At 42.4% G+C, this 17,038-nt stretch overlaps 1 long non-coding RNA gene across 2 annotated transcripts in view; it reads left to right on the top strand.

The window, feature by feature from the left end:
- LOC115160845 (uncharacterized) overlaps window positions 1-17,038 on the top strand; it is a 69,979-nt gene that overhangs the window by 21,971 nt on the left and 30,970 nt on the right. For both annotated transcript variants that reach the window (XR_003869128.1, XR_003869127.1), the window contains exons 2-3: window positions 955-1,017; window positions 1,167-1,346. This is a non-coding gene — a long non-coding RNA (uncharacterized LOC115160845). The remainder of the gene's footprint in view (window positions 1-954; window positions 1,018-1,166; window positions 1,347-17,038) is intronic.

Consider the following 17,038-nt stretch of genomic DNA (forward strand, 5'->3'; position numbering starts at 1 on the left):
GAAGAGAATCCTGACCGTTAGGAGATGTTCATGACTTATTTAAACCCTGGGCATGGCTAAACAGTACCATTATTCACCATTGAATTAAGACAATTTTGCACTTTCCATCCCACAGAATTTCAGAGATATGAAAAGTAATATATTTCTTAAAAACAAAACCCCATTATTGGGTCCAAAACGCTGCCTGTGAATAACAATAGTTATAAAATACCACAAACCTCTTTACTTGCTGATGCAAACAAGTTTTATTTGCTGATGCTGGCACAAGAAGAAGAAACCCTAATTGTTGAGGAAAAAGGATGAGGCGTTTTCTTTTGTTATAGAGGGCTCTGGAGTATACAGGATGCAAATGAAATAAACAGTTTCCGATGGTAGCAATTACCCAAATTACTCAGCTGATAGCTTTGCTAAGGGTATTAGTGCCAGTCCAACCAACCCACCCTGCCCTGTGATAGTGGATCTGGTCCACACAACATGTTTACTGACAAACACGGTCGTTGTAAGCATTAAGAGCCAAATATGTAGGGACTGTGTCAAACACTTCTGTGGAGAGAGAAAGAGAAGACAACGGTCAAGTGAGAGGAACTCGTGCATGGTTTTCATATTATCCCTAATTAGTGATTCAACTTTAGCATATTAAACCTCCTTAATTGATTTGCTATTCGGTGGTGAAATGGCAGTGCTGAATTTGGGAATTTTATGCCCATCACCAAGCTCTCTGACGAGTTGTCATTACAAAAGCCAAACTATAATTTATGCTTCTGTGCCTGCCAACAGTTAACTTATCTATAAAGGGTGTACTAATTCAAACAGAGGCTTACATTTTTTAAACTCAAATGATAATTACTGGGAGTTAAACAAAAATTATAGCATTATACAGTATCTGTAGGAAGTACAACGTAGAAAGTAAACCTTAACCATAGTCAACGATTGCAACTTCTGCATCTCTAACAGGAGCAAGAGCGCTGGGTGCTGGTGTCCTCATCACGTTCTCAACTTACTGTTACTGTATGGCAGGTTTGTCAATTTCCCTTATAAATACTATAATAGCCTGTTGTTCTGCCAAACTTTGTTCCTCAGAACCTTAGTCAAAGAGCAGTCCATTTAATAACTATCCCTCTCTTTCCCTTTCTCTCTTTCTCCCGCTCCCTCTCTTTTAATAACAGATTTCGTTGAGCAATTCATTTGGTTTTGGGCTGTCCCCTGGCGTCTCCACCTCCCAGAGAAATGTCTGAGGCCTTGATATATTCCTCTCAGGTTTCCATGGCCGCACCGCCGGGCCAGATCCCGTTGCACTGATGTCACTCATGAATTGAACCACCTCTCTACGGGAAGGGATTCACAAGGTAACTTAAATCAAACTGTGCAAATTGGGAATAGATGCTGGGAGTGTATGATGAGAAGTTATATCAGCAGTGAGAAGCAGGATTACATTTTATTAAGACACCCAACCCAAATGGATTCATACCTATAAGGTAAACTATTCAAGTAATGTGATAAAACTGTGACTGGAATGAATGGACATTACGCTCAAATTTGCTTTGTTATGAAGATATTATTACAATTAGTTATAACAACATAATCTATATTGAATTACCATGTATCACTTGACTTCAATGCGTTATCTTTCAAAGGCCCAATAAGTAAAGCTTTTGTGTGTGTGTGTGTGTGTGTGTGTGTGTGTGTGTGTATGTGTGTGTGCGTGCGTGCGTGTGTGCGTGCGTGTGCGCCTGCCTGCCTGTTTGTGCATACGTACATGTGTGCGTGTGCGTGCGAGTATCCATACCGGAGGGAAAAGGACATTTGTTGAGTTAGATCGTGGCAAAGGTGATTTAGCCTACATGCATGTTGACAGCTTTATGGACTGTGGGCCTTGGAGCATGAGGGGAAAAGTGAAGAGAGCTGGCATGTTTCCCAGACACGCGCAGGTGAAACATCATGGTCAGTGCCCGTGTTAACAGTAACAATCTGGCACCTAACAAGTGCACCTACAGCCTGTCAGAGGAGACCACTGCGTAGCAATTTGACTGTGTGTGTGTGTGTGTGTATGTGTGGGGGGATTCAGTGTCTGTATTTGTCTACGGTATGTGTGTGCGTGTCCCAATTCAGGAGGGAATGATGTCTGAAGCAATGTGACACTTTGCTGTGAATGAGATGAAGGTTTAGGAATTCTAAGAACCCAAACACTTGCCAATTGAGGTAAAGTTCAACTGATGGACCTCTTAAAGCCTGCTGGAGGCCATCTATGGATTGTCATTATTTTGATCTGATGTAATCTTGACTGATTTAGATGATTGGCAATTGTGTCAAATCCACAAACAAAGAATACAGTGTTTTGTCAAAAATCTCCACATTGACTATGTGGTCAGTTAGGGCCGCAATTATGGGAGTTTCATACTATACAATTTATAAAATATTTGCAAACTTCAGGATGTGTAGTTATGCTTCAGTGGTAATGCTAGTTTTGTTCTTTGTTCATTTGTTTGTTTGTCTGTTTTTAATAGGGGGTATGTTACTTGAACGTCATTATAACCACTCATGTAACTGATTTTATGATGCCTTCTAAACATGACAACCCGCTGTTAGTGATAGTTATGATAGAATGATACATTGTGGACTAAGTTCACAGCTCTCTGCCCTTTAACCATATTGAGTCTTTGGCAACACTAAGCGCTGCCACACAGCCACACCCTTTCAGTATTACGTCATGATCATCTTTGTCTGGGCTTGGTGACACAACTGTAAATGCCACAGCATGGAGCGTGGTCATTGCTTTAGCTAACGGAAACCTCAGCTATGTATGTCTGATCTCAGGGGATATTTTGACTCCAAACACCCGAGCCCCACCAGCAAGAAATGACGGCGAACCGAATGAGTTGACCTCTCTGGATTTTTTTTACGAGGGCCTTTTATTGGATTTTAATATCATTAGATTGGGAGAAACATCTCATTATATTCCACTTTGAATGTATAAAGACTCATGGTTTCACATGTGTAATTCCTTCTTCTCTTGAGTCACTGTATGGTCGCCTATACAGCCAAAGACACGGCGGGCAGTTCATCTACAGGGCTCCCCTTTCGAGAGGAATCTGTCCAGCTAGTGACTGTGAGAGAGCATGAAAGAAAAATCCCAAATACAGTTATTATCACAGTTTATTCAAAATGAAGGAAAATACTGGTAGGTCTCTAAATAATGATTCTGAGGTTGTAAGTGTGTTTCGAAAATATATTGCTTTCCATGATCATTTGTGAAGACTTGAAAAGCATCTCTCACTACGATGACAGTTTGAGTCACAAACCTCATTTGACAAATGTCTAAAAATGACCTCAATAGTCAGAAAACTAACAATACATATAGCTCATGAGTCTACATGATATTAGTTACTTCCATGTACTGTAAGAAAGGAAAAATCACTCTCTCACCCATTGTGGTTGTTGGGTTCTGACCAGACATCCCATGTGAGTTGCAAGTTGTGCGATACCAAGGGGCCCCTCTAAACTGCTGCCAACTATCCAGTGCACACCTATTTCAGAGTCCAGGAAAAACACCCTTTACGTCAATGCAGAGGCTGAGAGATGGTGTCACTATTTGGCAAACTGGATGCCAACCGGCGTGAATCATTCTAGAAAGGGATTTCACTGGAAAAAATAAACAGTACTTTTCCAAATAATGAGTGAAATCCCTCCTACTCCCTGTTGTAGTATTCTTGGAGAGGGGTAAGCCAGAAAAAGTAGGTCCAACTGGCTAGAAACAGCAGATTTGTTGCTTCTGGGGGATTTTTTAAATGCAGTAATGACACCACTCTGAGTCTGTACAGAATCACATTTGAATACTAATAATGTGGTTACATTAGAGTAATTCAGCACCTGCAATGAAATGATCGTATTACAAAAAATATTTGTAGTGGCATTTAATTCAAAACCACAATTTATTGCATCATCAATGAGAACATGGCTAATATTTATGTGGTATTAAATAAACAATGTGTACTATGCAATGCATGCAATGAACACAACGAAAAAGTGATCTGTAGTATTCCATCCTTGTTTCAAATCACGTGCCGAGTATTCAAAAGGGATTCTTAGTTTTTAGTTTTTCACAACATATTTCCATATTCGCTCCGTCAAAGTGTCACGCTTCTTCTCCAAGAGTCACGGAAGCAGCATAGCGTGTCATCCATCCAGCTCATTGACTGAAGGGAAGTGATCAGTCAAACCAGCACTTCACCGTATCCGGGGTAACTCCTGACCTTGGCTCTCACATTTAAGTTCAGGTCTGACCTGAAGAAAAAGCCTCATTCTTCTCATAGGCACGCCATTGTACCAGGGGCAGGTTAGTCTGCAACCTCCCAACACAGACACACTCACATTGGCCCTCAACTTAGGGGGCAACCCCTGTGCAACAGAAGAATTCTTGGGGAATTTATGCACCATCTCCCAGGCTAATTCAATTAGACGGGATCGTGTCGACAGTATGGCCATTGTGGCAAAAGCACAATGTTGCACTTCATATCGTCCAAGGCTCGGGGTGGAATTCTGTGCCATTTAGCTCCCCCCTACGCTGCCCACCCCACCCCCACCCCTCAACGGCATCCTGGCCATTCTCTTTCTCTGTCCCCCTCTCTCTCTGTCTCTCTGTCTGTCCAATGATATGCCTGAGGGTCCTTTGCTGGCCACAGATAAGGCGAATCATTAACCAATCCCCTGAGAGAGGGCATTCACAGCCACAGGGCCACGAGGCTGGGTCTGGACTGGCGGCAACATGGAGGGAGCGAGAGGGGGAGCTCTGTGTCACTTAACGGACATGTCGTCTGTCGGGTCCTTTGAGCTGCCTGATTCCCGCCTGGTACCGGAGCAGCCAGTCAGGCACTCTGGGGTGAAATGCAGCCAATGTTGTTTTCCTCTTTCTGTATCTACATGTGACTTATGCATTTCACATTAAAAAAATCTATGCTTTGTTGTTTGCGTTGAGGCATGCAGATTTCCCCGAATCTCCCCCAGTGCATATAGTGGCATATACACAGAAGACGATATAGAGTATGGTGCCAGTTTAACTTCAGATCTCTTTTGCTGTATGACTCAAACTTAGATATCAGGGCAAACTATTCCTTGAAGGATGGCTAATGGCTTCTTGACTGTACCTTTGAACCGCATCACCCCACCTCCCTCGTGGTTTATTGCATGGTTATGTGAACCTAGTTATTTAGTTCGGCCACTATTTGAACATCTTTGATTTCAAGTCATTTGGGCAGAGGACCGCATACCAGACTACCTTGCTCCTTGGAAACACACAAATGGAAGCCATCTCCATGTACAGACGGACTGTATTCTAAAAATATGACATCTCCCAAAGAGAGGGCCTTTGTGGATGGCAGTTGGTCATACATTCCTTCGTACAATTACACTTTGCGCAATGTTCCTAATACACTGGTGGCATTATTGCCATTCTCCACCATGTCTTGGAGCTGAGATCAGTCATATTGGAAACTTTGTTTATAGATTCACAACCCCCCTCCTTCAAACTTAAAGTAGATATGCTAATGATAAGTACTATTAAGAAGGCTTCCACAACAAACCTCAAGTCAAAGATCAATGGGGTGACACAGCAACACAGACGGTCCTTTTGTCTGCTCACAGTCGCCAGCACAGTTTCGCCCCAGGGATCAAATTTTCATATTGCGTCTGGTTTTTAGGTGACTGGATGCACAGACATGCATAGCTCCACTTATTCTGGACTGTCTCTGGTTAAAGTGACGAATTAAGCAATCACTAATGAATAGAACCAAGCACTCCTTGGAACGAGAGTCTTCAGAATAAGATGGTTAACCTTCCATTTACCATGTTTGACCCTAGATAATCTGTGTGAATGGGCAGCGATCCCTTATCATGCCAGTGAAAAGAATGTAATCTGCAATGTCCGCACGCATGGACTTGTGAACTCGTAGTATCAAAGGACTTTCCCATCGGGAATAAAAAGCTCTATATTGCAGTTACAGAACTTTGCTACCTTGTCTTATTATTTCAAAGGTGCATAGATAATAAAATGGACAGCACTCCAAAAGATAATCTTTTAACAATTAATTTATTTCCGAAGTGCTACATTGCCTCAAAGGTGCTACCTTTTTGTCGAGTGATTAGCTCTACATATTCATACCTAAAGTCAAACTAAAAGTGATATCTAATCCCTTGTTTCTCTAGTAGTTCTCTGTCCATTGGCCTCAGGTCTTGTTGAGGACCAGACAGTGATTGATTCGCCCTTCTCTGTCCACATGCACAGCCTTGTGTGATAAAGATCTAATAGGTCGTTTGCCTTGTGATGCCTCCTGCATGCCTCCTGCAGGTCGTAAACCACTCATTAACCTCAGTCTCTGAAGTGGATCAGGAGCCGGGACTTTGTCACGGTGAGCACGGTTAGTCACACTGACTTCTTTGATCCCATTGACAGGGATCACACTGTCCCCTCCACAGTCAGGTGTCTCAGGGACCAAGTTTAATGACTCTCCAGTCAATTCACTGAGCTTTCAATTAGACACGCCAATAGACTGGCTTGCGCGGCACACGTGTGCACACACATACAACGACACACAAACAACGATGGTAATCCCAGATTTTGATCACCAAGTGCAAGTATAAATGAATTACAAATCAAACTATTGTAGCAATTGCTTATCAAATGATTGCCTTTGATATGAAAACGACGATTCAATATCTTGAGAGGAGTAAAATGCTTATTTTTATAAACTGAGTTGGAAAGTCGCATAATACGAGGGACTTTTACTACAGTCTGGAGAAAATCAAACAGGAATCCATCTAATTTAGAGTATAGGGACGGAAGATGGAAAAAGAGAAAGCTAATGTGGAGCCGATCATATCATTTTAATAAGCACTGGTTAGTACTGATTTAATCATGGACATGAAAGGAGCCGGACACACAAGCGACTATTGTGCTTATATTGTATCTTTCTGAGGTAATTTCATTGCCGAGACCTGTTTGGTTCCAGAGACCAAGGACACTGTCAGATTAATAAAATACCAGTTAGTTTACTTACATGATAAAAGATACTCAAACTTTATCGACAACATGGTCATGCTTGGGATGCCAAGTCTTTACAGACAGTTACTACGGCTAAACAGTAGCATGTAATAATGCGTGTAAACATATTTTATTAAATCTATAATTGTTCTAGTTGCAATTAAGAATTTTTTACTGACTTATTACAATATATTAGTCTAATAGTACCAGCAAATTGAATTTCCTAAGGGCATTTTACCCTCTGGTTTGGGTTAATTCTCATTCTAAATGCTCTAAAGTTGATAATGATGAGGCGTTTTTTTGGGACTTACACTCAGAGGGCTTATCCCTTTAATAGTTTAATATAGGTGGGGTTATGGGGTGAGTTGGGGGCGATGAGCAGCTGTCCATGCCCTGGTTGGTTGGATGTTGGCTGGGGCTCCCCCGGGGGCTTGGGGGGACTCCCTGCGGCTAAATGCTGTCTGAGTTGGCCTCCGTGTGCTGTGATAAAGGCGGGCCTTGTCTCCTCTGACCGTCCCCTGTGACTGGACGACTTACTGAGGAGTGTCTAATGATTAAACCTCAAGATTGTCTTCAGCTCCGGGGATATCAACCTTAATATTTCAAAGGCTATCCAGACTTTGGTCACTGTTTCTACCTTTTCATAATCTATTTATAAATTGAGGAAAATCAGAAGTTACCATTTCAAAGTAAAGCGGAACATATATGTTGAAAATAGAGAACAAACTTTTCTTTGGTTTCTCTCTCTCTCGCTCTCTGAGTTTACTTAATGTGAGTGGAAAGCGAAAAAGGGGGAGTCCGGGATTTCTTCTTGAGGTCTGATAAGCACTATTACTTTGAGGTTTTGAAGTGGCTTGTTTGGCTTGTTTGGCTTAACAGTGGTGACAATGTTACACTATATTTGGGTTGACAGGAATTTATGCACTGCACTCAATTATGTTTCATTGATCCCTTTGGTGATAGGGCACACTAAAATAAGGACACTTTATGAGACAAAAGACAACACATACCGATTACACGAACAGGTGACAGAGCATGCTCCTGTGATGGTGTCCTCCCCGTTGTCAGAACAGATGGCGATGGGCCTGTTGCTAAGGATAAGGCCAGAGGAATCCATTTTTTAATTCCAGATTATTTGCCTCAGCACCACAAGCAATATCGCTTGGTTTCCCAAGATATAATGAAAAAAAAGAACACACAAAAGGAGGACTTGGAGGTAGGTCAGGGAAGGGGAGGAGAGGCCACTCTGTGTGAGAGAAACAGTCAGCTGTTACCACAGAGGTTCCGAGAGGTAGACACACAGAGGGAATTACTTGTTTAGGGAAGGAGAGCCAAGTCAGTTTTAATGCCTGAGATACAGCAACAGAAACAAAGCCTTTCCAACTTGAAGCCAGTTGACTTTCATAATTAAAGTAAGCATGTCCGGGCCCAAAACTCTTGTTCTCTGCATCCTGACTCTGTAAAAACAACCAGACCGCTACGTACACACAAACCAGGGGTGTTTCAGGAGCCCAGCCACTGCCAGCGAGGGAGACGTTAAGTACTGGTGGTCTCACAGTGTGTTTGATCAAAGGGATCTACCGCAGGAGCCTATATTTGCTTTATCCGTGACTGTATTTTAATGGGCTCATGTTGTGAATAAAAAGGAGGGATCTCTTTTGTGAGACGAGAAAACAATGAAAGCCAGCCATGTGTCCCAATTTAGATATGAAAGTGCCTCGTTTGCCACCATTAAATCAATTCAAAATCAAATCAAATGTATTTGTCACATGCTTCGTAAACGACAGGTGTAGACTAACTGTTCAATGCTTACCTTTTCCAACAATACAGAGTTAAAGATACAAAACAAGTAGAAATAGTGACACGAGGAATAAATACACAGTGAATACCGAATAACAATAACGAGTATGGTTAGGATTGATTCATCTTTTGATTGGACATTTTCTAAACTGGAAATGTAGGCACAGAAAAGCTTCCTTTTGTATTTAGACTGTAAACTAACAGCAAAGTACAGTACCAAGTCCACCCATTTTCTTTATTTTATCACTGTCATCTTTTCTTGCATCCAAGAACATGAGTTGGGTCTCCAGTCTCAGAGCACAGCAGAGTAACGTGTGAACACAGTGTAAATGTAACATTGTCTGGGAGTAGACCCTGCGGCGTCAGTCTGTCTATGTGAGGCCTTTATGTCAGGCTACATTTCCTCCTTTTCTCTGTTTCCACCTCTTTCTAAATCTATCTATCTTCATTCCTTTCTCTCCCACCCACTCTCTTCCTCCTCCACCGTGGGCCTATAGTCTCCCTCACATCCTAATTACCATAATAGAGTTATAACATTAAAACTTTCAATCTTGATGAGGGGACAGAAATTAGATGATTTTCTCCTGGATACAACAGAAAATTGACATGGACTTGGAGCATAAAACTCATGGTTGTCGTTATGTGTGGTAGTTATGTATAATGAAAACTAGCCCAATAGTTTATGTTTGTTTTTTGTGTGTATTTACATATGAAGTAGTTTCATCACCATTGTGATGTATGTGTAAACCATACATTATGAATAGTTTACTGTAATACAGCAACAGAATTACAAATGCTGACCCTAGATATTTCTAAAACTGACCATGCTTTTAGAGCTCGATGGGTGAGGGTAACGGCCTGCGCAACAAATAAACAAATATTATTTTCCCCATAGTTCAATTGCGTAATCCACTTGAATATTATTAAATTCATGCATTCACATCAGTGGCAGACATCCCCCTCTGAAGAGTGCAATCATATGAATTACTAATAATGTTTAATCGGCAAGTGGTGTTACAACTCCTCATGCCGTCTCTGATATGAAAGGTCATCACACAAGCCATAGACAGATTTATTCTTCATTTACAATTTTGCTTTATGACTTGTAGCCTACAGTGTACTATAAAACTACATATAGTCAACTTTTGTGGCAGAGGTCTGAATAGAACAAGAAGGAGTGAGACACCGACGGCGTCGCACACTAACAACCACACAGCTGTTCATCACCAAAAGAGGTCTGCGCTATTTCTGCCACAACACACAAGCCTCTCTGTGCTAAAATAAGATCAACAAATAAACATGCATTCTTAAAAAACAGCGCCGTTTGATCATAGATGATTGATACATTCTTCATACGGTGCATCTGTAATAGAATAAAACCTCATTCTTCGGGCCAGATACTGGAATGTTTTTTCTTGGGATTATGTTTATAGAAAAGAAATAGGGCACTTGATGCACCTGAAAATTGGCACATTTTCACAAATTTGCGCAAATTATGTGTCTTCTATTTGTAGATGAAGGCCGGCATTTGTAATTCTGATGACAAATATGATCACAAAATTAGATCAGTGACACATGCTCGGATTTTCTCATAAATACAGGCGGCACAGAAAATGGGAGACTATTTTCAGAGCATGAAAAACGTGTGTTAGCATTCTCCAATTAATTTACAGAAAAGGCATATTGTTCACAGTACATGTAGCAAGTGTGAAACCTTTTACATTGGTTGATGGGAATCTACTAGAAGTCTCTGCATGTATAATGGTGACCTATTCTAGGCTGCATCACCGGCCTATACCAGAATTGAGTTGTCGCTCTCTGCCGTAGAAGCCTTTGTCTCAAAACGCGTCTATGACTATTTACTGTAGCATTCAAGCAGCAAAAAGCAGGAAAATGAACTCCCAACACACCCTCTGATCTCTTTATTTTATTGCACATTTTAATCTGGCATTGTAAGTGCTCCCAAGAAGCTGCCTTACCACTGCTTTCTCCCAAGCCCCTGTGGCTTTTATGGGGATTACGCTTCAAAAAACTGGATGAAAAGACAAGGATTATAGGGACAAAATGTCAACATGTGTGGGCTTCTTTACACTTCAGTTTTTAACCAGTTGAGGTCATTTCAGCCCTGACAGTGACAAAGAGGCTTATTCACATAAACACTGACCTCAGATAACCCCAATCAGATGTCAGGTAAATATGCTTTATAGACCTGAAGACCTTTAATGATTGGTAATATATGCAGTGACGTGCGGTGTGGTCGGTGGCTGGGTAGGCACTGGCTATTATCAAAGCCAGATTTACTCACAAATAAACCTTGATGAAGCCCAAGTTCACCAAACAACAGATAACTCCCACAACCAGAGTGACATACGCTATTAACCCGAAATAGCCAAGATACACAAGCGATAGCCTGCATATTTCATATCATCCCAAAAAATGACACACTTCTTAAGGCTCTGTCAATGTGCCCTTGAGCAAGGCACTCAACCCTAATTGCTCCTGTAAGTCGCTCTGGATAAGAGTGTCTGCTAACTGACTGAAATGTCAAATGTAAATGTATGCTCAAGTCAGCTCAGACATAGACGGGTGTAGCATCCACTGTTAAAACCAATAGGTGGCACTAAACGACCAATATGGACACCTTCATTTCACATTTCAACTCCATAGCCTTCACAATGAATTTACAATTCTTCCAATGCACCATGGGGGCATGTGCAAACACATACACACAGATATTAATATTATTATATTAGAAGATGATGGCGTCGGAGGGGAGGGCTCTTAACCAACCATGCTATTTTGTTTGTTTTTTCAAATTGTTCGTAACATGTTTTGTACATAATGTTGCTGCTACTGTCTCTTATGACCGAGAAGAACTTCTGGACATCAGAACTGCGATTGCTCACTTCAAACTGGACGAAGAGTTCTTCTTCAATGAGTCGGACCAGAGAGAAATACTACTACAAACACCCGACCAGGCCCAGATCCCTGTGATTCAGGTGACGAGTGGCTAATCTGCCCTTGCCTTCCGTCCAGCCATAATGTGCAATGGCTGGAAAATAAATGGGACGAGCTGAAAGCACGTATATCCTACCAACTGGACATTAAAAACTGTAATATCTTATGTTTCACGAAGTCGTGGCTTAACGACGCCATTAAGAACATATAGCTGGCGGGTTATACACTCCATCAGCAGGACAGAACAACAGCCTCTGGTAAGACACGGGGCGGGGGCCTATGATGCACGATATCTAAGGAAGTCTCAAGGTTTTGCTCGCCTGAGGTTGAGTGTCTCATTATTCTTATTGGCAGACTCGACAGCCTTGGTTTCTCAAATGATTGCCTCGCCAGGTTTACCAACTACTTCTCTGATAGAGTTCAGTGTGTCAAATCGGAGCGCCTGTTGTCCGGACCTCTAGCAGTCTCTATGGGTGTGCCACAGGGTTCAATTCTCGGGCCGACTCTCTTCTCTGTATACATCAATTATGTTGCTCTTGTTGCTGGTGAGTCTCTGATCCGCCTCTACGCAGACGACACCATTCTGTATACTTCTGGCCCCTCTTCGTACACTGTGTTAACTAACCTCCAGACGAGCTTCAATGCCATACAACACTCCTTCCGTGTCCTCCAACTGCTCTTAAACGCAAGTAAAACTAAATGCATGCTATTCAATCGATCACTGCCCGCACCTGCTCACCCATCCAGCATCACTACTCTGGACGGTTCTGACTTAGAATACGTGGACAACAACAAATACCTGGGTGTCTGGTTAGACTGTAAACTCTCCTTCCAGACTCACATTAAGCATCTCCAACCCAAAATGAAATCTAGAATCGGCTTCCTATTTCGCAACAAAGCCTCCCTCACTCATGCTGCCAAACATACCCTCGTAAAACTGACCATCCTACTGATCCTCGACTTCGGTGATGTCATCTATAAAATAGCCTCCAACACTCTACTCAACAAACTGGATGCAGTCTATCACAGTGCCATCCGTTTTGTCACCAAAGACGCATACACTACCCACCATTGCGACCTCGTTGGTTGGCCCTCGCTTCATACTCGTCGCCAAACCCACTGGCTACAGGTTATCTACAAGTCTCTGCTAGGTAAAGCCCCACCTTATCTCAGCTCACTGGTCACCATAGCAGCACCCACTCGTAGCACGCGCTCCAGCATGTATATCTCACTGGTCACACCCAAAGCCAATTCCTCCTTTGGTTGTCTTTCCTTCCAGTTCTCTGCTGCCAATGATTGGAATGAACTGCAAAATCTCTGAAGCTGGAGACTCATATCTCCCTCACTAGCTTTAAGCACCAGCTGTCAGAGCAGCTCACAGATCACTGCACCTGTACATAGCCCATCTGTAAACAGCCCATCTATCTACCTACCTCATCCCCATACTGTATTTATTTATTTATCTTGCTTCTTTGCACCCCAGTATCTCTACTTGCACATTCATCTTCTGCACATCTACCATTCCAGTGTTTAATTGCTATATTGTAATTACTTCGCCACCATGGCCTATTTATTGCCTTAACTTACCTCATTTGCACTCACTGTATATAGACTTTTTGTTTTCTTTTGGTCTACTGTATTATTGACTGTATGTTTTGTATATTCCATGTGTAACTCTGTGTTGTTGTATGTGTCGAATTGCTATGCTTTATCTTGGCCAGGTCGCAGTTGCAAATGAGAACTTGTTCTCAACTAGCCTACCTGGTTAAGTAAAGGTGAAATAAAATAAATAAAAAAATGCTAAGCTGTAGACCACACTATCTACCTAGAGAGTTTCATCTGTATTTTTTGTAGATTTCTACACACCACCACAGACCGATGCTGGCACTAAAACCGCACTCAATGAACTGTATACCGCCATAAGCAAACAATAAAATGCTCATACAGAGGCTGTGCTCCTAGTGGCCCGGGGACTTTAATGTAGGGAAACTTTAATCCATTTTACCTCAATTCTATCAGCATGTTAAATGTGCAACCAGAGGAAAACAAATTCTAGACCTGTCACGCCCTGACCTGAGAGAGTCGTTTTTCTCTGTTTGGTTAGGTCAGGGTGTGACATGGGGTGGGCATTCTATGTGTTGTATGTCTATGTTGTTTATTCTTTATTGGCCGAGTATAGTTTCCAATCAGAGGCAGCTGTCATTCGTTGTCTCTGATTGGGAATCATACTTAGGCAGCCTTTTCCCCACCTGTGTTTGTGGGTTATTATTATTTCTGTGTGTGTATGCCACAGTTGCGTTACGTTTCTTGCTGTTTACTGTTTATTGTTTTTGGTTCGGTTTTCTTCAATAAAGATGTGGAATTACCGGCACGCTGCGCCTTGGCTCATATATGACAGGGAATTTGAGGACAGTGAACGTCACAAGACCACCTTTACTCCACACACAGAGACGCGTACAAAGCTCTCCCTCGCCCTCCATTTGGCAAATCTGACCATAATTCTATCCTCCTGATTCCTGCTTACAAGAAAAAATGTAAGCAGCAATCACCAGTGACAGATGAATCACCAGTGGTCAGATGAAGCAGATGCTAAACTACAGGACTGCTTTGCTAGCACAGACTGGAATATGTTCCGGGATTCTTCCGATGGCATTGAGGAGTACACCACATCAGTCACTGGCTTTATCAATAAGTGCATTGAGGACGTTGTCCCCACAATGAGTGTACGTAAATACCCCAAACAGAAGCCATGGATTACAGGCAACATTCGCACTGAGCTAAAGGGTAGAGCTGTCGCTTTCAAGGAGCGGGACAATGATGAGACAGCCTATAGGGAGGAGGTCAGAGACCTGACCATGTGGTGCAAGGACAACAACCTCTGCCTCAACGTGATCAAGACAAAGGAGATGATTGTGGACTACAGGAAAAGGAGTACTGGGCACGCCCCCATTCTCATCGACGGAGCTGTAGTGGAGCAGGTTGAGAGCTTCAAGTTCCTTGGCGTCCACATCACCAACAAATTAACATGGTCCAAGCACACCAAGACAGTCGTGACGAGGGCACGACAAAACCTATTCCCCCACAGGAGACTGAAAACATTTGTCATGGGTCCTCAGATCCTCAAAAGGTTTTACAGCTGCACCATCAAGAGCATTCTGACAGGTTGATCACTGCCTGGGATGGCAACTGCTCAGCCTCTGACCACAAAGCACTACAGAGGGTAGTGCGTATGGCCCAGTACATCACCGGGGCCAAGCTTCCTGCCATCCAGGACCTCTATACCAGACGGTGTCAGAGGAAGGCCCTAAAAATGGTCAAAGACTCCAGCCACCCTAGTCATAGACTGTTCTTTCTGCTACCGCACGGCAAGCAGTACCGGAGTGCCAAGTCTTAGGTCCAAGAGGCTCCTAAATAGCTTCTACCCCCAAGCCATAAGACTCCTGAACAGCTAGTGAAATGGCTACCCAGACTATTTGCATTGCCACCCTAGTCATAGACTGTTCTTTCTGCTACCGCACGGCAAGCAGTACCGGAGTGCCAAGTCTTAGGTCCAAGAGGCTCCTAAATAGCTTCTACCCAAGCCATAAGACTCCTGAACAGCTAGTGAAATGGCTACCCAGACTATTTGCATTGCCCCCCCCCCCCCCCGGAACCCTGCTGCTACTCTCTGTTATTATCTATGCATAGTCACTTTAATAACTCTACCTACATGTGCATATTACCTCAATTACCCCGACATCAGTGCCTTCGCACATTGACATTGACTCTGTACAGGTAGCCCCGCTATTGTTATTTGCTGCTGCTCTTTAATTATTTTTTTATTATTTAAGGTATTTTCTTAAAATTGCATTGTTGGTTAAGAGCTTGTAAGTAAGTATTTCACTGTAAGGTTGTATTCGGCGCATGTGACAAATACAATTTTATTGTATTTGTTATTATGTGAAATATTATTACACAGATATAATACGTTTCTAACAAAATTTGCACATCAACAATCGAAATGACTGAAAAATCCATAGCTCAAATACATCAAAGGGATGTTGTCTATCTCATGTTCACAGCTCGGTGACAGGATTGTAGAAGTCACAGCTGAACCCCATGTCCATCATTTTATTCTGCATGCACACAGCAGGCCTAGGGTCGTGGAGACGCCTCCCCAAGGCCTCCTTCGGTTCTATTTTCACACTGACACAAAATGTTACACACACAAACAGTAGCTGTTAGCTAAGTTCTTCCACACAGCATACAGGAAGGCAGCTACATCCATTTGGGCTTCCAGCCAGTCGGAGAGCAAAATCCTACAAGGTTAGTATGCCCCCATGCAGCCAAGCACGTAGAATCGTTGTAATTAGTCACATCTATCTTGTAGAAGCCAAAGCTCGGGCCCGCATTGAGTGGCAGGAGAAGACCCATGTGTAAAAGTCAGGGTAAAAAGTATAATTTGGTAATGATGTTTCAGACAAGTGGACAGTTCATTACTCACTGTTCGACTGCCCAACAGCTAGAAGTGAAGGAGATGGTAGTTGCCTGTCATGAATAAAGTTACGTCTTATAGAGCTCCTGTATGCTGCCTCTCTCTGATGTTAACTTTCATTATAGTTGAAGTTCCACTCTTCGAATCCCCTAAACGACGCGTTACATTATTCCAACTTGGAAAATTGTTAGAGGTGCAGTAAAATGTCCATTTATCAATTTGTTTTTGCTAGCTAGCTAGCTCCATTCTGTTCAAGGGTTGCGAGCGCCAAATTATGTAGACACACCCCAGGTTTAATACCCACACACATGTTTAGGCAATACGCATACGCAAAATATGAAATCGACTAAAAGCAAAGAATGAAGCTAATTCAAGCTAGGCAAAGCAGCAACACCAACACCTACACTGATCCTGTCCATTAACAGTGACTGGAGTCAGGAACGGCAGCACCCGTCAATGATTTGAATGGATGGAAATGAAGGCATGAACACTCTGGCACCTTTTCTGATGTTTTGATGGAGCTTTAGCATAACAACCACCAGAATCACTCATATGAGAAAAAACATATAAACATATATGGTCAGAGACTTGCCAACCCCTCGAATCACAGCATTAATTAAAGTTGTAATCCTTTCTTCTCATAGCCCATATGTTTACATAGCTCAGAAATCGGAAGTCGGAAGTTTACATACACCTTAACCAATACATTTAAACTCAGTTTTTCACAATTCCTGACAATTAATCAGAGTAAAGATTCACTGTCTTAGGTCAGT

The sequence above is a fragment of the Salmo trutta genome, chromosome 24 (genome assembly GCF_901001165.1).
Source record: "Salmo trutta chromosome 24, fSalTru1.1, whole genome shotgun sequence".
Taxonomy (NCBI): domain Eukaryota; kingdom Metazoa; phylum Chordata; class Actinopteri; order Salmoniformes; family Salmonidae; genus Salmo; species Salmo trutta.